Source organism: Falco cherrug, chromosome 6 (genome assembly GCF_023634085.1).
Source record: "Falco cherrug isolate bFalChe1 chromosome 6, bFalChe1.pri, whole genome shotgun sequence".
Lineage (NCBI taxonomy): Eukaryota > Metazoa > Chordata > Aves > Falconiformes > Falconidae > Falco > Falco cherrug.
The window spans coordinates 26,898,667-26,907,892 of NC_073702.1; positions in this window are offsets into that span (position 1 = coordinate 26,898,667).

The following is a 9,226-nucleotide window of genomic DNA, read 5'->3' on the forward strand; positions in this document are numbered from 1 at the left end:
ATTAATCACACTGAGAGAAGAAGGGGGAACACTAAAAATCAGTTAGTTCAAAACAGATTAAGTATTGGCTAATAACATTGCATCTCCTCTATATTTTATAATTGACGGATGTTGTAACTGAGCCAAATTATTCTCTTCCCCCTTCCTACCCACGCCTGCTGTCGTAGCTGTGTTCCTCAATACAGATGTTCAGCAGAAACAATGCAACTGTCCAAACAATAACTCCAACCGGCCGTTTAGTAGTCAACACGTTTGGCAGTGGGGGCAAGCTGCAACAGGGGGTTGCTGTGATTCCTTCTGCCTTTACCTCATTCTGTTTATGTGTGTTCCAATGTTCGTGTGTCTTCCCCCCTCCTCCCAGGTATATCTGAGTAAAGCAAAGTGAAAAGTTAGTTTCTTCTATTTTTTGTGGCCTAGGATGTTTCAGGATCCTGCCAACACTAACACAAACTCTAACTTTTAAAGAAAATATAATGTGCTGTCCTGGCTGCTGCCATCTCCCTGCCAAACTTCCAGGGGCTCCCAGGAAAGTTCTGGTTCATGCCAATTACAGCCTGTAAGGATGTTTGGACCATGTTTTTCAGCTGGATTCCTTTTTCCTTTTCAGGACCTCGCAATTATCTGATGCAAAACAGTGTGATTAGAGGACTGGGGTAGCACAGTGTATCTTAGCAGACTGCCAACACTTTGCTCCCACCATATCGCTACATTTTGTTCAGCAGATCTCCCAAGTCTTCAGCATTGGTCAGGTGGTTACAGACTGAAGACTTTCTCAATGCAGGATGCCTCCAGCCTTTTGATGCTGCTTCCAACTTTTCCTGGCTTCCCAGCAGCAGGGTATGGTTTTTAGGTGCAGAGCAGTGCTGTGTGTTGAAGAATGGCCCTTGGAAGATGCAAGTCTACAGGGGCCGTCTCACTGCTTGCCAGAGTACGAAACAGAAAGCTGAGAGATACAGAGCAGCAAAAGGTAGAGGTACCAAGAAAGAACACTTTCCTCTCTGCCACCTCTGCCTGTATGGTAGCAGATAGAAATGTAGGTTTGATGCTTAGTGCCATCACTCTTACTAGCAGTTTTTATCCTTTCGCTTGCGATCTTAGGATGTGCTGCATTGCAGGCTCCACAGTCAGCCGCTGGCATCTCCTTACAACTAAAACTTGGTAAGGGAGGCAGAGGGGGAGCTGTGACTGGGTTAAAATGTGAGACCTTTATGTCAGAGCTGACCCTCTGACTCAGCTTCTCCTTTGCACTAACCTGAGGCAATTGACCCAGACTAAATTTTCTCTGACATTTGTCGTGGAAATAAACTGAACATGAAAAGCTACAGTACCTGCAAGCAGTATCTTTGGTCATTCTAGATACATGCCAGGGCTCCCTTGAAACCCAAAGATTTCTGTAGGGTACAAACATCTCTCTTTGACAGATTTTACCATTGTGCCTGAGAAAACCCCTTCTGAGCCACAGGGTCTGGCCAGAGGCTGATGCTGTGAGACAAAAGAAAAAAGAAATGCCTGAGGTTCCAGCAACATCTGCTTTAAATTACAGGACATCTTAATGACCCTTCAGGACACTCAGTACTTAAGGTCTATAAAGTTTTTGATGGCAACCTTAAATGTGCAGCCTGTCAGCACAGCTCATTAAGGTTATAACATTTCTTTTGCCTGGCTGGACTATGACTTTTCTTACTCCAACTCGAATATGAAGCTCGCAGAGGAGCTGTAGCTGCTGCCCAGTGCCAGCAAAGCAGCTGGGAGCTGCCTGCCTGCCTGCCTGCCCCTTTGCTGCAGCTCGCAGCGCCCGGAGCACTCAGCAGAAATGGCCATGATTGCCTCTGCTCAGAGATGATCATCTCTAAATACGGGTGGGCAACAGCCCCACAGAGATGACTGTGGGATTCCTGGTGTCTTGCTTCAAGCAACAGTTAATGGTCTCAGCCAGGAGGCTGCATTGGGTGGGATATGCCCATAAAACAAGTAACGATGCCCCAGTGGAAGCGTTTTATAGGGCTTTATGTTTCTGAGTATTCAACAACCACATGTGTAACAGTAGGAACTGTAAAAGCTCCTGGATACAAGGAACACTCAACATGTTGGTGGGGGAAGGCAAACCGCTTCTGTTTACAGGAAAATATCATAATCTCTCAAAAGGCCATAAAAGCAGTCAGAACATGAGGTCCAAAAACATTTCCATTACTCTCTAGAGCATCCTGGATGTCCTTTGTGTAAAACAGGTATTTCCACCCTGAAGAACTCAGCTTCTACTGAAGACTCAAAATAAGGTTTGTGTGATGGGTGTGTGGGCTGTGTGCTGTGCTCTGGCTAATCCCTGCCCTGAAGCAGCTGGGAGGGGGTGGTCACAGAGGAACATTAAATAAGGGTAGTCCACAATGATTAGAAAAGGTGATTATCACTTGATTAGCCAGGAGTAGTATCAGGCAATTTAAGCAAACATCTCTGATTCATTATTATTATTTCCTTCAATGAGCAAGATTTCAGAAGATATCTTGCATCCACCCCTCTCCCACTCCACAGAGCAGAAAACCTCTCTGGTGTTGCTGCTGACTTTTGTTTCACTAAAATGGAATTTTCTTGCTATTTTAAACATAAGAAACAAAACCCCAAATTCCAACAAGCTCTGGAGTGCTGCACAATGCCTGGCTTATTTCTTTTCATGCATGGTGTCATGGCAACAGGAAGAATTTGAAATTAATTATAATTCAGGCAAGATGGCCTCTACTTATATTATATGTTGGGTTTAGCCTGGCCTTGTGCTTTTATTTATGCCAAAACAATATCAAAGACACTCTTTGCTATTAAGGATTTTTCTTTCTCTGGTAAATAAATTTGTGGTCACTTATTTGAACACGTAACAAGCTGTCAGTGAAAATTATGACTTTGAATTAGTATAAAGATATGAGACAAAAGAAGATTCAAAGGAAAAAACAGAAAAAGGTAGTAAGTGATTAAGAGAAACAGATCTTGTTAAACTTCAGTAAACCCGATGAGTAAAACAGAGTATGTTCTTTTTAATAGGAACAGCTGAATGAACATTGCTGTTAACAATTTATCTAAAAAGATTTGATTTATGGGCTTAGTAATCAGATAAGAACGTGTTTCATCTGAGAAATGTTCAGTACCTGCCTTGATATGATGATGCTTTAACCTTTAAAGACACTTTGATGCTACACAAAGACAACTCAATGAAAATTCAATTAGGCTTTCCAACCTAACAGGTGTTTCACTTCCTCATTCAAACACAAAGTCCCAAATTATTCATTTTTTAATTCTGCTTTGCATTGCTAAATAGTTATATATTGCATACATTTTCCAATATAAAAGGCTAAAGTCAGGTTTTTAACCATTAGATAGCATTCTTACGCCTGGAAAGACAGCTCTGCAGATCAGTACCAGCAAGGCTATTTTGCAGTTCCACCTTCAGACGTGCTGTGCATCCTGCGAAGGGACAACAGCTGGCAGGAGAGCTTGTGAGGACTGAGATTTCCCTGCAGCAGATTCCTGCAGCCTCTGTTCTGCATAACACAGTAATAACCCCCATATGATGAACAAGTGACCCATTTATGAGGCAGCTTCCTGAAAATCATGAGAGATGTGAAGGTTTAAATCATAAAGAAAAAGGAAATTGAGGGAGCTGGGGTTGTTTATTTGAAGAAAAGGAGGCTCAGGGGGGGACCCTATCACTCTCTGCAACTACCTGAAAGGAGGCTGTGGGCAGGTGGGGGTCGGTCTCTTCTCCCAGGTAACTAGTGACAGGACAAGAGGAAATGGCCTCAAGTTGTGCCAGGGGAGGTTTAGATTGGATATTAAGACATTTTTTTTTCACTGAAAGGCTGGTCAAGCATTGGAACAGGCTGCCCAGGGAGATGGTGGAACCCTTGGGAGTGTTCAAAAATGTGTAGATGTGGTTCTTGGGGACATGGTTTGGTGGTGGACTTGGCAGTTCTGGGTTAATGACTGGATCTGATGATCTTAAAGTTCTTTTCCAACCTAAATGATTCTATGATTCTACAATCTGTTGGCTTTTGAACCTTAAGCATCCATATCTGCAAGTTTTCATTCATCATGAAGACAAAAATCAATGTGCTTAAAAAACCGCAAAGCAAACAAACCAAAACCAAAACTGAGGTTCAGCACAAGTTCCAAAAGTAGGATTTCTGAATAAATAATAAATCCAACAAAGTGTTACTTTTTTATACTTTTTTTTGTATGAAATGTTTTGCATGTAGCCTATTTCCTTTGTGCCAATCAGTCCTGATTTACATGTTCCAGGTATCAGGTAGCCACAATCAACCTACAGATGACTAAACATGATATTCTCTTTCTTTTTAAATGGAAGGAGAAATGGAAATTTTTATTGAAATGGAAAGCTATATCCATCTGGAGAAAAAGAAGAAAAGGCTATATTCAGGTGTTACTGTGCATTTAGTTCTTGACTAAATGAAGAATGAAAAAGACCTTGAACTAAACTCTTAATCCCTCAGGAATTAAGCACTAGGCAGTCCTGAAGGCTTGTGAACATCACTGTCACTCAAGCCTTTGCATGCAGTCAGAGCTACTTGGAGGGCACTTTGGCTGTAAGTCTCTTCGCCGTTATTTGCCTCTGTGTTCTCAACACAATTTCTAGCAGTTATTGCACAAGATGGGCTGATGACAGTGGAAGTTCCAGAAGATATTGACATCTCAGACTTCGGCATCAGGGATCAGTAACATTGCATAAATAATCTCTGAATATTGTGACTAATTTCTATGTCAGAAGAACAGCTACTCATTGCAACAACTGAAGAAGGACATGTGGGAAAAGTAGCAACAAGCACTGAACAACACATTGACACATGTCCTCCAAGCAGAGGGTTCAAGAACTGATCCACTTACCAGATGTATGGCAGAAATCCAGGCACCTTTCTTGATTCCTCTTGTCTCCACATAGAATGCATCAGAGATGAACAAAGACTCTGTTAGCCAAGTTTTTGAAGACGGGAAGTTACTCAGGTCTTCAGCAGAAATATTTGGGGGGTGTAGATGCTTGCCCAAGATGGAGGTTGGAGATACTCTGCTGTGTGATACCACTTTAGCACCAGCTTTCTGAAGAAACCTGGGATGATAAAGGAAAGTGAATAAGAGACAAGGAAGCAACCAGATTTACTAGTCCGCAATTACTCTGAGGAGTAGTGCTTTAGCTGTGGCTTTCTTACTGTGGCTCTTTCTGTGTTTCGTATCTGCACTGCCTGTAGCCAGCCGCCCTGTTTACAGCCACAGATGACAATGGAGGATTTATAGCATCTGTATTGCTTTAGCATGTTTTCAGATAGTTCAAAAATGAGTATTGCCATTTATTTTGGATATTGTTTTAAATGAGTGTGTTTCTTTTGTGCGCAGAGATACTAAGACCCAGGTTTTTTCCATACCGACTGACAAACAAGCAGTGATCAAAAGCACTGACATGTGCCAGCAACCCCTCTCTCCCAGGACCATGCTCCCAAATTTCCACTTCTGAAAAATGTGGTCCCAGTTAGCAGAACAGTGAGACCTCGCAGGCAGCTGAAGAGAGTCTGTGTGTTTAATCCACAGTTAACAAGGAGCAGGAAAGCAGTAGGAGCCCAGAAACTTCCTGGGTACGAGCGATGTCGTGTCAGCTGAAAACCTGGCAGAGCAGATTCATAGCGGAGGAGAGGGCAAAAGCTCAGAGTTGGTGGAGAAGCATCCAGTAGAGCACAAGAGGGCACTGTATTTAATAAAAAAGGGAAAGACACAGTAGTGGAATTAAAAAAAAACCAACCACGCACCACTGCCATGCAAATACAAGCGAAAGGAGAAAAAACACCAAATGCAAATTGAGCAGGTGTAAAATGTTACGTGACCACTGCCAGAGCCATCACTGCTGTTCTGATGCAGCTTCCTTTAGCATTTTCTTAAATCAGAAGTTTCTCCAAGATACTTAAGGATTTGCCTGTTTGATAGAACGAGGTAAAATAAAGAGAAGATGCTGAATAATATAAACCAAGTGACTTTTGGGCCCATTTTTTTGACTGGTCTTAGCATTTGCTTCTAACGTTTAATACAATAAAGTGCTTTTAGAAACCAAGGACGGGAAAAATCAGGGTTAGAAACTTTGCAAAGGTGGTATGCAGCTGTATTCTTGAGCAGGTGGAAAACCAAACATATTTTATTTCATAGAATACCCGTGTAAAAGGCTCTTCTTAGTGTGTTTGATAAGCTCTCTGTGTAGAAAAGTGTGTATCAGGATTACTCTGCACCTGCTGTGCAAATCTACTCAAGCCAGGGCTGCTGTCAGGATACTTTTCCGTAGTGGCAGCAGCACTTCTGCCTGGCTGAGCACAAACAGGCTTGGCTTCCTTCCACCCTCCGGCCAGGGTCACTGAAGAGGAGACACTTTGCATCTTCATACAGGGCAAGTTCAAGAACCAAACCTTGCGATACTGTAATTTTAGCATCTCATAGCTTAACATTTAAGAATTATGTTGATATAAAGAATGATGAAGGGGTTCCAAAGGTGTCCGTGGGAAACTTTTCTCAACCACAGGGGGTAGAACTGAATGAAATGAGTTTGGAAATTGAGAAGATCTTGACCTTGGCAGAAGATGGGCTGAAGTGAGGGACTGGCATCCTTTCAAGGGTGTTGTGCCAGTCAGTATTTTTCCTGCCCAAATGAGAGGTTAGGCAGGCTGGTAGGAAGTTGTTGGGAGCCAGAGGCACTGCTTCTCAGCCAGAAAATGTGCCATTCATGAGAGGCTCAAACCCCTCAGGAGACAAAGCTGGGAACTGCTGCCTCTCATAGGAGACTAGAGGTCCCAGCCTGTGCTGGCCCTGCTGGTAGGGCCTGATGTCTTTCCAAAAGAATACGGCTGCATACCACCTTTGCAAAGTTTCTAACCCTGATTTTTCCCGTCCTTGGTTTCTAAAAGCACTTTATTGTATTAAACGTTAGAAGCAAATGTTAAGACCAGTCAAAAAAATGGGCCCAAAAGTCACTTGGTTTATACTATTCAGCATCTTCTCTTTATTTTACCTCGTTCTATCAAACAGGCAAATCCTTAAGTATCTTGGAGAAACTTCTGATTTAAGAAAATGCTAAAGGAAGCTGCATCAGAACAGCAGTGATGGCTCTGGCAGTGATCACGTATCAAGCAACAAAACCTTGGGGTAACACAGCAAGTTTCCATCCCACTTCAGTCTGGGGACTGGGATGTGGGTAGCAACAGTGAAAATGTGTCTAGAAGAAACAGAGGTTTGCAAAACAGCTTTATTTCTTCAAAATCTTTATCTCTCCGTTCCTCTTACGTGCACACATACATACCGATTTCCAGTGTTTACATTTGGTGTGCTTCATCTCTATTGCTCTGCAAAGTTATTAATTCATTCCTTTCAGAGCTCTAGTGAGGAACCCAAAACTGAATTTCTCACCCCGATTCTCGTAGTTTTTTATCTCACCCAAACACGATGCCTACAAATTAGATAGCTAGACAGCAAAGTCTCCCATTGCATGCAATGGGAAGAAACAGTTGCCTCCAAAGGGGGCTTATCTCACAAGTTACGTGAAATTTAGACTTGTCTGTAGGTTTGGTGCCTGAGAGATGAGATAAGATGAACTGCTCACTGTTTAAGTCCATTAACGTTGAAGAAGCATGGGGCTAGTTTCCCATAGCCCAAACCAGCCTGCCTGAAGGCGTGTATGGGACTTTCCTCCAGAAGTCATTTGGCTTGTCCCTTCCCAAGAACCAACACTGGAGCTTGTGGGATCCTTTTCCACATACTTACTTAGGACGCCATCAGAAGGAACACCAAAATCACTGTAAAATTGTGGTCTGAGGTGAATGACTTTTAGCTGCTTAAACTTCCTGAGATAATTTTATTTCTGTTTTCTTTTGTGCGTTTGCTTTTGTGGGACTGGCTAGAGGGTTATGTTCCTGACAGTTTACTACAGAGGTCAGTTCTCATTCTGGTTTCTGAGTTGACAAGATACACTTGCTGTTTTCAAGTGTTATTTCTGAAAAAAAAAAAAAAAAATGTCTAGAAACCTTTTGGGAAATGAAGAGAGTGTTGCACACGCTCTGTATCACGCAGTTGAATTCCTCAGGGAAGCACCTGATGCTGGATAAAGTGGAAACAGTGAACTTGAAACAGCCACACATGGAAATGCAAATTGAATTTGATTAATACTAAGAATGGCAAAACATTAAACTTTTGTGTCTTCTATTCTGAACTGTGATTAGAAACAGCCAGCTGAGCTCTCTGCGCAGCAGACTTGCCTGCACTCACCTAAAACACGTGGGGCCATCTTTGCAACTCTTCTGTTTATTGTTGTTTATACCCATCAGGTATGCAGGTGTGCTTTTTCCAGCTAACAGTTCATAATTTCATGTATCCAGATGTAGCCCATATATAAAAAGGTCCATATCAGGACATTCAGAGTTTAAATCAATATAATTTCAGGTATTATTCCTTCTTTCCATTATTTTCTAGTTCTTGTGTCTTTCTTCCAGTGTAACCAGAGAACACCAATGCCAGAAAGCATGTCTTCACCTTGAATATTTGTAAGTAGTCTATAGCCCCCTTTAGTTTGTTGTTTCTGACTGATCTTTGTTTTTCAAGCAATTTATCAGTTTTAAAATAGATGGGTGTGTTACATTCAAAAATCCTGATGAAGGATGAATGCTTTGATCTTTTCTTATTAAAAAATATGCTAAATAACAATTCCTCAAATGGTGTAACTCTCTAGATCTTGCTTAAGACAAATATTTGTCTGTTTCTGAGCAGTCTGATTTTCCAAAATGATATTTTATTAATGAAAAGAAAGTTTAGAAAATACAGGTCAAATTAAATTCTCTTACTGTTGCCATTAACATTTTTTTGGCAAGACTTCACTCTCTGATGTATTTTGGCAAAATTCAAGGCTCACACTTAGATCTTAGATTCACTTTTGTTTGAAAAATAATAATAATCTACTAATCTGAAGACCGTGAGCAATAATATTATTTCCGGGGTACTAAGGCCTAGGATGAAATACCTATTACGGTTTTTTGTATTTTATTTTGTACTCTAAGTCCCATTCCAACTCAAAGTGACGAGGTTCTGGGGAACAAAATAAAAATAAAAATAGTTTATTTTTTTAGTCACTTGAGTGTTTTGAGGATTCTGCAATTAACAGCCTACAAGGCTGCTGACTTATATGTGGCATTTGAGGAAGGTTATT